We start from the raw sequence: 14,488 nt of genomic DNA, 5'->3' as shown, positions 1-14,488 counted from the left end.
AAACGGACACACTTAAGTTAACAGCTCTACTTTCCACAAAAGCACTGGCTATTCTGCCATGTCCTGAAAAGCCAGAGTCTTAGTCTTATGGTTTCATCTGGAAGGCAGCAGAATAAGAAGCAGCAGGCAAGAGAATATGCACCACAAAGTGTCACTGCACAGCAAGGGGGAAAGAAGAGCATCCTTATTCCTCCAGCAAACAATCCCCACCTCTCCTACTGCCATTTTGAAAACCACACTCAGCCCAAACCACCTTCACTGGAAGGATATGTGCTAAAAGCTCTCCTTGCTAGAAAGAAGAGCATGAAAGTGATGCTTTTATCAAACATCATATGGCATGGTACACTTAGCCAGCCTGTCATTAATTCTACTAACTTAGCATTGTTTTCTACATGACATGAATTTAACCTGATTGGCTTTTAAAAGCCAGTTGACCCATGAAAACACACCCAGAACACAAGGACATGCAAGATTTCAAAGCAGCATGACCCTTGGTCATTTCCTGGATGAAAAGCTATTTTCTTTCAATGGAACAAATTCTTGAAGGTCTAAGATCTAAAACAGCTATTATTTTCAATTTGGTTGTAAGCAGGCTCTAATGTGACCTCTGGATTGGAGGAAGATAATCCACTTAAACCAAGATCACAAGCAGGCAGCCATTGGTTCTATCCACTAGAAGAGCTGCTTCTGATGCAGTTGTAGTGAAGACACGGTTATCAAGGGGAACAGCATAATATTGCCTCCTTCTGATAACCTCCTAATAGTTTTTGGGATACCCTTTCTGTAAAAGTGCAAGACGTAGCTCTTAGGCAGGCCTTTAAGATCAGCAGATGGAAAGGGCTTTAGAAAGACCAACTATCCATCACCACAGTTTACAGCTGCAGCAGGGAAGGACACGTCTGTCATTTACTGACAGGTCACAGAAAAGAGAACATACATCCACAGATGAACTGCCCCAGCCTTGCTTCACCTGAAGCCACAGCACAAATCAGGAAACAGGCACCCAGTGAAAGCAGAGGGCCAGAAGCAAATAATTTCCACGTGCACACTAAGGTGTGCAAACGGCCCCTCCAGCACATGCTTTTCCAAACCACACACTTGCACCAGTGGTACATGGCACTCTGATGTTACTTACGCCACATTCCACCTCATTTCTGCTTTCTTCCACAGGGGGAAGAGAACAAATACAAATACTGGGAAACATCCAGATTTTTTTAAGCAGATACTATCTTGCTATAGAGGGAGCTGCAAAACTGTTATGGTTTAATTTACAAAATAATCAAACTTGGCTTTTCTTCATTCTTTCCAGTTGTTCTTTTTCCAAAATATCCCTGCTCTGAGCTACAGCTTTCCATAACTGCACGTACTGAAGGGTAATTCCTTTCCAGTCCTGATCAGTACAGGAAATATAACTGTTAAGTTTTGAGTTTCAAAGCATACATGCACACATTACATTATCTATACTCTATCTAAAAATTTGGAGAGATGAAGGCTGGATGGAGATGTCACAAGGTAGCAAGGTTTTTTATTGCTTTGAGAAGAAAGGGGTTTCTACCCAAGTGACTTCTGAAGTGACTGAACACTCACAGTGCTAACAGTACTTCCACTAAGCTCACAAAGGGCACATCTAAAATGAAATCAGAGCAGATGCACCTGTGGTTAACTTAGCTCTAAATAGTCCAGCCAGCTGCAATCCTGCACTTCCCAGCACACTTTGGGAGCTATGCAAGAGAGGAAGCTGCTAAGCCCTTCCTAAAGTTCATGGCGGAGAGGATCTCTACTGCAGACCACCAGTGGCAGGAGGGACAGGACCTGGAGCTCCACACTCCAGCTAATCAAACCGCACCAACAGCACAGACCCAAATGCTGTGCGGGTAACGTCAGCAGAACTGAAGATCTTAAAGGGAATTCCTCTGCTTTATTCTGCACTCATTTTAAAAGAAGCTGAAACAGCAAAAAGTGATCAACAAGCATTTTGACGTGACAAGGGTTATGTATTCAGAAACAAGGACACTTACAAGTTCAAGTTGTATATGTAACCTTAACACTGCCCCCTTGTGATTATACTTCAACTGTCATTAATTACATGATTATGCATCATTCTTCGCCTAATCCCCTTTAATTGACACAGTCATTGAAACTAGTAACTCCTTCCACCACTGTGTTCTGGAAGAAAATACACGAACTTTCTTAACCAGGGCTCCACTTCTACCCCAAACCCCAATCCACCTCCCCCATGAGTACCCTCCTCTTCCTCAGGGTTGCCCCTGAGGACAACTTTTTAATCGGTTGATGCTTTTCAGTGGTTGTAAGCATCAGCTTGCAGTTCATTCCCCTTGCTAGTGAAACACGAAGGAACACTGTACTCCCCTAATCTGCAAAATTAACATATGTCTTCCAAATTATCCCTTCTAATCTCCCGAACTCCCATACATCATTGCTACAGTGACAGGTATAAGCAGTGCACAAAGCTATGATGAAAGACTACTGTATGCACGAAGCTGAAGCTGTAAGAGCAATTCTGTAATATATTTAAGAACTAGATAATAGCACAGATGATTAGAGCCTTAACGAGGTGAGTGGATTTTGACTCATTCACTACCACCAGCTCAGAGACTGCTAGCTCCTCTTTTGCCTTGTTAAAAAGAGCATCACGAGGGCAGGCTATGGCAACTCTCTTAATAGGCCTTGTTTCTGAGATGCCTCTTCCCCATCATGCAGCAGGACACAAGCCTGGCACATCATTAGAACAGGCTTCCAGCAAAGATGGTGCCTGGAGGCACGTCACAGCAAACACACTGCCTTGACAAGCTACGGATCGAGCACCCTGGTGTGAGCAGCTTCCCTCTTACCTGAGGCAGCGAACGTGTTTTGATACTTGTTTCTTGGACACCTACCTCCACCACAGCCCATGTCAGTGCCACAACACATACCTTCCTGCTTCCTCTCACACCCAGGGAAAAAGGTCCCTTCCGACAGCCACAAAGCTATTTCATATTCAACTCCATTTTCTCCATTCTCCCACTTTGCTACTCCAGCTGTGCAACAATCTGACAATGGTTAGGCTACTGGCTGTGATCTCTTTTCTGTGTACTCCTCCCAGCTGGCTGTATTTCTCTGTTGTTTCTTGCTCATTTTAAGCTCCTTGGGACAACCATCTTTTTGTTCTCTGCCCGTACAGTTCCCAGCACCGCGAGGTACCAAACCATGAGGAAGGCACTTGACATTACCATATGGCAAATTAGGGGCATTTAGAAACCTGAACTACCAATGCAATGCAAACCAAACCAATCTAACGCATAATAGATTTTGAAGACTTCCTTACTCTTCTGCCATATCCTGTTTTCTCTGCCCATCTCTTTCACCTCCACCTCATTGCTTCCATTTCAAGGGAGAGTAAAGTTACTTTCACACCTATCCTCCCTCTCTGGAAGGCTCTCCTAAATATATCAAAGGAAAACATTTCAACACTTATAAATTTCACCCTTGAAGCATTCCCCATCTCCAGCTGACTACCTTGCTCCCCCCGGAGGTAACCTGCAATATAGCACATGCCAAACAGGACCAGGAGAATGGATAGCCAGGAAAAGCACCAAACTTTGGAAAATGGAAACATGCACACAGATAAGTACATCTGGGTAAACACACAGGGCTTTCAGACGCAGGCTTAGGTGTAGTTCAGGATGGCCGCAGGAAACTTAGATCAGCTGGTACGATTCCTGTATGTGGGCTGCATGAGATTTGGACAGTGCTTAGGTCTGCATGAAGTCTATACCTGACAACCCCAAACGTGAAAGGCAGAGATGACACCTCATCCCCAATGAGCTGTTACATGTTCCTGCCCAGATGCCATTACAAGTTATGCACATTAGAGCAAGACAGGACCTTGTACTGCTAGGGCATTAGGTTAAACACCAAGCTAGTACCAGCTGAAACTTACCTAACAGATCTTCTGAAAGTACTTCAGGAGTCTTAGGGTCTGCTCTCCATGCAAGGAGGAGAAAAGAAAGTAAGGCAAAGCATGTGCTGTTTATATCAAGATAACTATCCTGATAAAAAACTTAGAGATGCAAAACACTGTTACCGAGATTCTTGATAGGGAAGGGGCTCCAACCTACATGGGGACACCAATGTAAAGCTAGTGTGGATGTGTCCCCAGGGCCTGCGTCCACAGAAAAACAGCAGCACAGTAATTCTCAATCAGGAACAGATTGCCCTTCCTGTATCTTTTGGAAACAGGCAGCCTTCTGTCTCTAACATTAACATGGCAGCTTCTTCCACCAAAAATAAACTCAGAACAGTAAACAGAAGGGATGTGGCACAAGTGAAAATAAAAAACTTCATGCCTTTACGCAAGCCAAAAATGGAAAATTTCACCACTGAGGAGGAGCTACAAACATAAATACATAAACCCCATTTCTGATGCAACAAAAGCAGTGTAGGAGGAGGAAAGAAATGTTCAAGCTTGGTTCTTCAGTTCCTAGGGGTACTTCTGAACACATATTCAATTACAGAGTCTAGTAAAGGAGGAGCAGGCTGCCTGCTCTGAGCAAGACCCACTCCGTTGTGCTGCTGGCAAAAGCATGCTCACTTTGCCCTGGTGTCAGTACGCAAAGAACCCCAAACAACATGACTCTGAAGCTGTTCTCTGCCATCTGCAAACACAATCTCTGTTTTTAAAATGGATCATCTCTCCGAGGCTGAAAGTATTTCATTTCTAAACTGCTGAGAGAGCAATGAACGATACACAAAGCTATCCCATGAAAGAGTCTTAACAGCTAAGCCTCCTGCTGTACAAGACATGATCCAACAAAACATGCGTGACCTGGCTGCAAGGTTCTCCTGGAAAGCTACAAGGCAAGAAATTGTTCCTCCTTAAAACCTACTCCGTACATATGATAGTTTTAAATATCCACCATGCTGAACTTTCTTTCTCTTAAGATACCACAAAACCATTTTCCACACCCCTCTTAAATTCATATTCCTCCAAGAGTTTCTCCATTAAATTATCCTTATTCTGGACCTCAAAAGACCAATGCAGAAGTGTCATGCAGTGGATGATTTTAAGTCTGAACTTTCTGCATCTACTAGGACACAAGCAAGAGCTTTACATTAGCGAAAGCAGGAGCTTTATGGTTTTCAGAACGTGCCCTAGACTTACAAGGAGTACAGAAACACAGCACAAAACAGTTCAAAATTTATTTTAGACTACTTTAATTATAAGAATGCCTAGAATTGCCAGACAGGATCAACTCTTTCCATTGTGCTAGGTATATATTGCATATTTATAACTGATTTAAGGTCTTTTCAACCCTCAAAGGCATGGCATCACCAACTGATCTGGCAAAAGGTAGGAAAAGGATGAGGTAGAGTCTGGTGCAGCTCAAATCAATTATAGCAATAAAAGAAAATCAAATGCTTTAAATGTATTGCTTCTTAAATTGCTTTTGCTCTCTGGGGTGGCATCTAGTTTACTTAGCTATGAGACTTGACAAGGTCCCAACAGTGCATTTTTAAGCTCTCCAGTAGCACTCCCAAAACAACCTGTGAGTTAAGTATGTGACCTGGCATGCAATTTTTGCTAGTGCAACTCGTTTACATTTTACTATTCATGCTGGGCCAAGCTTTCTTAACATGAAGTCAGTGACAGTCTCCTCACAACATGCACTTCATACACAGGCACACATATATACATAACTCCAAACACACATGAGCAATACTGTGCTCAGCTAGAAGACAGGCATTCAACAAGATTTACAAAAACTCGCGGTGTTTGAATCTACAGTTACTGCACTTCGTATCAGCTTAATGCACTTCTCTCTGCACAGCAAATTCAGATCCAAATGTAGTTCTTCACAACGTTATTTCTCCAGAGGAGTAAGCAGTCTGAATGCTGAAGACATTTTGCCCAGTCACAATTTTCACAACAGCTGTCTGTACAGTCAGTGAAAAAAGAGAAAAGTGTCACTGGGACATAAAACCAGTAGTGTCAGCATGAGCGGAGCAGGAAGACCATTAGCCTCAGAAGCAGAAGGTAGAGGAGTCAGGCACTTAAGAGGACCAAACCACAGGGCAAGGTACACACCCACTAAGCCATATTCAAGAGATGATCACATGCCTACGTACACATAAGAGCATACCATACATACAAACAATTTAACCTTCAACAAGGCCATGCAACTTTTTTTCTCGTCTTAAGGAAATTAAACTCTGAGAATACCACAAAAGTCTTCTCCACTTCCAGCTCACACAGCCCCCACCCATTTTGCTAATCCACACAGTCATCTGAAGAGAGAGCAGCTTCCCCTCCCCATGCACCCATTTAAAAACTCAGAATCAACAATAAAACCCTTTTACCCTGAGCCGTGCACTCTTCTTTCCAGAGTTTTTTTCTGCTCTATTAATTTCTGTTGTCTCGCTGTACTCACACAGCCCTCCTCCCCCATCCTCCTCCTCCTCCTCCCTTTTTTTTTTTTTTTTTTTTTTTTTTTTGTGGACTGACCCACATTGTGATAGGTCAACATCCAACATCCAGTGCCTTTTTTGGAAGGGGAGAGGAAAAAGAGAAAGGGGGAGGGAGAGGAGGAGAGGGGATGTTCTCCAACCTTCCAACCGCTCCTTCAACCACACTTGGGCCATGCGCTGCATCCCTTTCCCATATTCCCAGCAGCCCCACTCCACACAAACTAGTCAAGCCCTCTGCTCCCTGGGGAGAAACACAGAAAGACTACAAAGATATTCTGCAACTGGCAGAGGGGAAAGAGACAACAAGAAAAAGGATATGTTGTAAAAGTTTGCATCTGGCATGACAGAGGAAGTTTGCATTTCATTTTCCACATACTCAAGAACAAAGTCAAATCAGAACTTATTCTGCCACCACTTGCATTCATCCTTCCCCACCTCCAAGCACCAAGACAGAGGAGGCAACAGTTTTAAAGTTGCCACAGGGTATACAGCTACTCTAAGGAGAACCAGAAGTCAAACTCTACAGCAGGATCTAAAGCCAGTGAACTTGTGGCAGTCACACACGAAGGGAGGTTTTTTTATATTGGAGCATACTTTTCCACACAAAATATAACATACAGAATCAATCAGATCAAATCCATACTTAAATTTAGCAAGTAAATGTGCTGGAAGAAGCCAGACATCTTATCACAAGCCTAGGCAACTGTGCAGTGATGCATATGAGGGAGATGGCACATCTGACTTCCCTAGCAATCATTCTCTGATGCAAATATGTAGCAGTGATGAGCACTGCAGAAGTAAAAACAGCGATTCTCGACAAAGCACCCAAAGCCACTCAATATGAAGCCATTCTGTTATTCCTAAAACAACATATGATCGGCTTATTTTTGTTTGTGGGTTGTTGTTTTTTTGGTTTTTTTTAAACTCTGGACATAATACACAAACATCCTCTTGTTAATTCCAAAAATCACCAACTCCTAATTTCATTAGTCCTGTTCAACACTGCCCTCTCCACACTTCTCTCCTGCCCTGCTACTCCATCAAGAAAAATAAAAATCCTACAGATGCAAACTTTTAGAAGCAGAATTAGGAGCTTTGTATTCCTGAACTCCTGGGAGAGGAGAGTTCCTGCCCACACAAAAATGCCAAGCCTTAAACACATCAGTATTACAGCTTTGCTAGTTAAAGAATGAGCCCAGGCACAGCATTTTCCTTACAGAAAAGTTACCTCTGGGAGCTCACAGGCAGAGAGCAATGCCTGGGGGAGGAAACCATTCTCACCCTTGCCGGCTAAAGCACAGCAAGTAGAAACAGCATCAGAAAGGAAAACGTTGCCCAGCATCCTCTTTCAAAGACTACTTACACCACAGGAGTGGCTAGAAGCTGCTCACCCTTTCCTGACTCAGCACCAAAGCTGACCACAGAGGTTTGCAGAGAAGTTGCCAATACTGTTTGTTAGAGGCTGACAGATGCCAACAGCTACTAAAACACAGTTTGAGGCAATTATGAAATCCCCACTCTCTATCCCAGAAATCTGAAACAGCAATGCATTTTCTCTATACAGAAAGCAGCACACCAAGCGTCCACCTGAGAGGGTGTGTGCTTAAAATAAAAAAAAGAGAAAAGTTCAACCCAATTTTTCCAGACACTGTAACATTAAATTACCTAGTTGGATGAAGTTGCCTAAATGAGAATTTATATGAACAACTTCTAGCTTAAAATTCTGCTGTAAAATCAGTGCCATCACAAAGCCACTGGGACAGGGGAAAGAAAGTCTGAAAGTCAAGAGAGTTTGGAGGAGGAGAAGTCACTCCCAGCTCCCGTGGGACAATTAGCTGCAAATAGCTTCTCCCACCACTAACCAGCCCTTCCTAGCAAAACTGGCAAGGAGGCAAGATGTGGTGAGCCATGAAAAGAAATTCACTCTCTTCTAATCTGCCTCCTCAGGTGACCAGCTTGTCCAGGTTCATTTTAAGTAACCTGGACAGAGGCACAGCTACTTACATTACTGCTGCCTGGGCTGTATCTGTGCTGGAGATGACCAGGCAACTGCAAGCTCCCAAGCAATCAGCTCAGCAGCCTCCAATAGCATCCATGTCATGTTTCACAGCCTGGGGAGGGAACAACAGGCCAGCAAGGTCAGCTTTTAAGGTATTATTTCATCTCATCTCTTTCTCAAAGCCTCACTGCTGCACAAGACGACATGTTGCAATCATTTTCTTTGCTGAACCAGAGACACCTTCTTTTTACCTTTTTGTCACAGAGTTATCAGGGGCCAGATGTACAACATACCCAGGCAGAGAGGAACGCTTTCGGATTAGACACAAAAAATTTGAGGCCATGACACCATCTCTCTATGCTCTTTGTCACTCTCCATTATACAACATTCCCAAATAGCTGATCCTGTCAGTATCATCAGACTCCCAGCCACTGTGACTGTAAGATAATAGCAGTATTCCCATCCTTTCAATCCAGAGACAGACTTGAGGGTGGGGAGACAAATATCCAGGTACTCTATGGGTTAAAGGATATTCAGTGCTGCCTGTAGAGCATGTAAGTTATTTCCCTCTTCAGGTTTCCTGTAAATTATGACCCTCAGGGTCTATAAAGACCTGGTCACACCCAGATACAGCAAGGTTCCTGGGCAGCTTGCCTATACACTGCATTTTCGCAGACACAGCTTGCTCTGTTGCCTTCCCAGACATGTTACACCAAGACAAACAAAAACCCCATGGAGGTTGAGTTGATTTTTAAAGACTACAGAGAGCCTGGCTATAAGCAAGTACTCCAGTCCCCTGCCTCTTCCTAGAGGAGGAAGACTCTGCGGCAAGACCTCTGGAGGGTGGCTGCAGCTCAGTGCTTCAGCTGGCAGAATTTCACCTTCAAACCCTTCCCAGGGAATTGCTGCTCTGAAAACACGTCCAGTTGCTCTCTCCCAAAGTAGTCTGGGGGGGGGGGGGGGGGGTTTAAAAAGAAAGAAAAAGAAAGAAAAAACACCAAAAACCTTTTCAAAAGGGTGCTTCCAGTCCAAGTGCTATCACCTTTTACAGTTATTTTAGCTAAGTGTTTTAATCCATCTTATCACAGTGTCAAACTGCTTTCAGAGCCCCAAGTGTTCTGGTAGGGTGCAATGTCTTGGCAGGAAACCGCTCTGCCACCACAAGAAAGCAAACCCCAAAGAGTTTGGGAAGAAGCGAGAACAGCACACAACACACACACAGCTTCAAGTGAACAGATGGGCAAGTCAGCACACAAAACCCAAACACAACGCTATTCTCTACAACACCTCAATTTTCCAGGGCCTCAACAAGTGCCATCAATCACAAGGTCTGAAACAGAGAAAAGCTTCTGTCCCCAGCCCTGGCTGTTCAAAATAACATGCAGCAGCTTTGTTACGCAGACAGCTAGCAGCAGTCTTGTCCTAGGAAGGCTCTACTGTACAAAGGTTAAGTGCAATTTTTCTCTGAGGCTGTACTATCCTCTTGATTCTGCAGACAGCCCAACCTGTACATTTACTGCTGCTTTATAATCTTGGTTTCCTCAATTTTAGCCTGAAAACCCTGTGAAAACTAGTCACAGCAGCAGCCCTTCAGAATCAACAAGTCTGATTTGCAACTTCATATTTTACCTCAACCTTCAATACTTTGAACAATGCAACACTGGGCTCTTGAAGCAATTAGGACCAAAAAGCAAATACCTCCTGAGGAATTCACTGCTCCCACCAGTCACTGCTGCAAGAGCTTAAAGATATCCTTTGAGCTGCTGGAAAATGAAACAGGCACTTCTCCTAGAAGGAGCAGGCAGGAGTTCATCTCCATCGCTGCAAACATAAGCCAATTAAACACAGACTCAAAACAGGAAGGGAGGAGGGATGAAGGAAGGGTAAGTTCCATCACACGGAAATTAAAAGGTTGTTGTCTTGAGTCAAAACATGATTATTAGATGTTTTAGTTAACTCAGCAGTAGAACTGAACAGAGAAAGGGACTGACATTTTTAGTGGGGAGAAAGGTGTTTTAAAAGTTATTTTGAGTTGGGGAAAAAAAAAACCAAAACCAACAAACAACCCACCCCTCCTTTATCCACAAGAAGAAAAGAACCCTAATCCCACAACTGAGCAAAAGCTCATCCCCCAGCCTGCTACCAGCAAACAGGCAAACCAGCTGACAGAGAACAAGGCGGGTTTCTAGCTGGATTCAGTCAAATCGTTAGAAACCGTCCAGCTCAGAATGCTTTCGTTATGCCAAACCAGCTAGTCATGCTGAACTTTATTTTCTGACCAGCTTGTGCATGTCTAAGGACCTTCCCCTTCTAACTGCCACGTGTCCCAAGAAGACAGACAAATAAAAGTACAAAAGACGCCCAAGTGACTGGGAGGCACTCTTGTGCTTGCCCCACATTTCCAAAAAACAACCTGTTCAGCACTCTGAACGGATTGCAGAGACCTGAGCAGAACACAACGAAAAACATCTTTCCACACCACCGAACTGGTCAGAAACACTGACTTCAGTAGCAATGCTTTCCTGATCATTTTACAGCAAGACTGAATCACTTCTGCTCCAGATGCAGAGGTAGCCACCTGCTGCACACATGCCACTTAAGGTTTACAGCGCAACCATAACAATGATGGTATTAAGGACTTAAAAACTGCTCCACTAGACCAGAGCAGATTCCAAGCCCATTTTCTTGGGGACAATGGTGAAAAAAAGCCTGAAGTAGGCCTTTGTGGAATACCTTCACCATAAGAAAAGCTCTCCCTAAAGCCCTATTGTTTAGTACTCAGCCAACATCCTAAAAGTGTGAGAGTTCATTTTTTCCTGAAGTACCATACAAACACAAACCTTTAGTATTAGGAACCCGAATAACACGAACATTTCTAGAGAAATCTCCGATCCCTTTTAGGGAGGCTGCTAAGCTCTCAGACTCAAGGGTAACTTCCAGCAACACAAGTTCAATGGAACAGTTAACTATTGTGTTAAAAAAGCCAAGTCTTTGTTAGCAGTATGTATGTTTTATTACATTTTCATCGATTGTTGTCTTTTCCTTGCAGGATAGGAAACAGACATCTCTATTCATCCTGTTAGCCTTCGCTCTATTATTGATCAATACCTTCTATTTTTCTCTTCAACGGAGGTAAACAGTCTTCCCTCTGGGGAAGCCTGTCGATGTCTTCAATAATTACTCCTGCTCAAGCTCCTTATGTGGCAAGAACGATTTCAAACTTTCTGTAAGGGGGAACCATGTTCAGCATTTCATCTAGGTTTCCCACTCCTCCTCCTCCCACTCTTGACAGCTTCGTGGCGTTCCAGGCAGCTTTCACAGAGCTGTCCCTGAAACCACTCCAGTCCCCTTCCCGGATCACAACTCATCAGAACCCACTCACGCACACGTTCTTCCAAAACCTTCCTTCCACTACACGTCGCAGTTGCTGAGACTGAATTAGCCCTCACAAAGCAACTGAAATGTCAAGCCACCGTGAGCATCCAAACAAGACCCACCGCAACTCACCTGTGATACAGGAGCACACGGGTACAGTAACAGCGTCCTCGCACACCTACCGCACACGCACACACACCCGGTGTCTGTCAGTCCATCCAGCCTGAACCAGAGGCAAAGCGAACACAAACCTGGTGCCCACCAAACCCTGGGGCGTGGGGGCTGTGCGGGGGCAATGCAGCTCTGTGTGTGTGTGTGCGTGCGTGGGGAGACTGGGTGGGCTGCAGCAGGGAGACGTTGTGGGTGGGGAATTGCGTAGGCTGCATCGGGGGGGGGGGTGGGGGCTGCACTGGGAACTTATGGGGAGGTGCGGGGGGGGGTGTGTGGTGCGTGTGTACGTATGGAGGCCACGCGGGGGGAATGTGCGTGGTGGGGGGCAGGCTGTGGGGGCTGCGTGCGTGGAGGGGCAACGGTTGGGGCCGCACAGAGGGGAAGGGGGGGGGGGGGCACACCGGAGAACGGGGAGGCGGAGGAGGGATGGGGGGGGGCACGGGACTGGAGGTGGCGACCGCAGCGGGGCGATACGGGGCGGTAAGGCGAGTTTGGGGGCGGTAAGGTGAGTTTGGGGGCGGTAAGGTGAGTTTGGGGCGGCCTTACCGAACACCCCCCCCCCCGGGCCAGCGCGGCCCCCTCAGGCCCGCCCCCCGCGCCCACAACCGCCCCCGCTCTGCCGGCTCCGCGGCCACCCTACCCCCGCCACCGTCTTACCTGCCGGCGGGCGGAGCCCAGCTGGGTTCAGCCCAGCCCGTCGAGGTGAGGAGGGGGTCGGGTCGGGTCGGGTCGGGTCGGGCCCTGCCCCGCTGCCCCGCGGGCGGGCGGGCGCCGGCACCGGCGCGGAGGCGCTGCGGGCCCTCAGGAGCCCATGGCGACGCCGGGCCCAGCCCCGCCCTCCGCGCCTGCGCACGGCACTACGCGCCCCGCCCACTCGCCGCGCGGGCGGGAGGGCGGGGCGGTGGGAGAAGAGGGTGACGTAACCGCTCGGCTCTTAAAGGGGCCGTACCGCGCCGGACGGGGCGCGGGCAGCGCTGGCGGAGCTCCTGCCCCAAACCCAGGCCGCTGAGCTCCAGCGGCAATTAACACTCCCGGTCCAGGCCGGTTAAGGGCAGGACTGCCCTCAGGAAGGTGTGTGTCCCCCCGGCAGCTTTTTTCCCCAAAAAAACTCCGGGGAAAAAAAACAACAACAAAAAAACCCCATAGGTGTGGGTGTTGGAAACTTAGCTGTACCCTCTACTCAAGCCAGAAGAAGGGATTTTCAATCTAAAAAACTCAAAAAAACCATAAAAACCCCCAAACCAAGCCCTAAAAAGCTCTAATATGCAAGCAAACTGCTTGACGAGACTTTCTCCTGCTTCTTTAGAAGGGCAGTTGCCCTCTTCTTTCAAAACACAGAGCTGCTGCCCCATACCTCCCAAAAATGGCAGTGCCTTTCCTTCCTGTCCCAAAACAGAGCTCCTATTCGAAACACAGCGATCCCTCCTGAACCCAGCCAGATCACCACGCACTCGGTAGAGCAAAGGCACAATGGGGAGCTGGGTGCTGTCTTCCACATAGGCAACGTTCCTCTTTCTTACAGAAAACAAAGTTTAGAAGGGGAAAAAGTCCAGTTTCATTCTGATCCCTCAAAAACACTCGAAATGGAAGCAAGACCAACGCAGGATAGAGGCAACAGGACAGTACTCCATACCCCTGATCTACCCTCCCATTCTTCCCCACTTTTTCTTCTCCCATCCGAGGAGCTGGAAGCCCCACACAGCAGGCAAATGAAGGAGCAACTCTTCCTGCTCAGCTAGCAGAGAGGAGGCTTGGGAGGAATTTGCAAAGTCACCAAGATCCATCATTTATTCCCCGCAGGTGTTTCTGAAAAATCAATTTCAAGAGTTTTACACAGCCTGCATGAAACACGCCTCTCGCCTGGCTAATGCAGGGAAGCGTAACTACAGGAGCAGTGATTTAGAAACAAATCAGTATTAAAATAGTAATTTACTGCCAGACAGGTCAGGCAACCAGAGGAGAACCCAAACAAACCACACCACCAGAGACACCAAAGCAGCAGCCGTCACTTTACAGGGAGCTCAGCATGTTTTGCATCAGGCACAGCGCTCTTATCAGGTGTTCAGGGCTGTTCCTCTCACCCCTCTTCTTCCCCTTCCTCCCCAATTTGAGGATAGAAGGCGGCAAGAAAACACAAAACCCAAGGTCCACCTCTGTCGAACTCAGTGCACACCCAAAGACAACTGTGTGGAAAGGTCCCATCCCTCTCCTCCTGAAGGCCAAGATGCACGGGACGCCGGAGGCTGAAATCCAGGAACTGAGAGATCCTGAATCAGATTTCACATAGCTCTTGCTGTTCCAAGGCTGCTACCGCAGAGATCAGCTCAGATTTATTTTTAGGTGCTCCAGCCCTGTGCCTTTTTTCCAGTAATTCTGATCAAACTCGTTCCTGGAACTCAGGAACAGGTTCAGCCGCAAGACAGCGCTTCCTGTGTGTAAGGTGTCACTCCCAGTAAGGATGCCAGGGAAAGAAGAAAT

The 14,488-nt window shown here is 46.4% G+C and overlaps 1 protein-coding gene across 2 annotated transcripts in view; it reads right to left on the bottom strand.

The window, feature by feature from the left end:
• TMEM184B (transmembrane protein 184B) overlaps window positions 1–12,851 on the bottom strand; it is a 31,132-nt gene extending 18,281 nt beyond the window's left edge. The window contains exons 1-2 of one of the 2 annotated variants that reach the window (XM_075051984.1): window positions 12,668–12,851; window positions 8,470–8,576 (exon numbers count right to left, since the gene is read on the bottom strand). The gene's annotated coding sequence lies outside the window, so the exon portion shown is untranslated. The remainder of the gene's footprint in view (window positions 1–8,469; window positions 8,577–12,667) is intronic. The other variant, XM_075051983.1, reaches the window with a different exon arrangement.
• Window positions 12,852–14,488: the final 1,637 nt, after the last annotated feature.

Source organism: Buteo buteo, chromosome 19, assembly GCF_964188355.1.
Source record: "Buteo buteo chromosome 19, bButBut1.hap1.1, whole genome shotgun sequence".
Lineage (NCBI taxonomy): Eukaryota > Metazoa > Chordata > Aves > Accipitriformes > Accipitridae > Buteo > Buteo buteo.
Note: the sequence above shows the minus strand (reverse complement) of the source record. Positions and strands in the feature narration are given on the sequence as shown.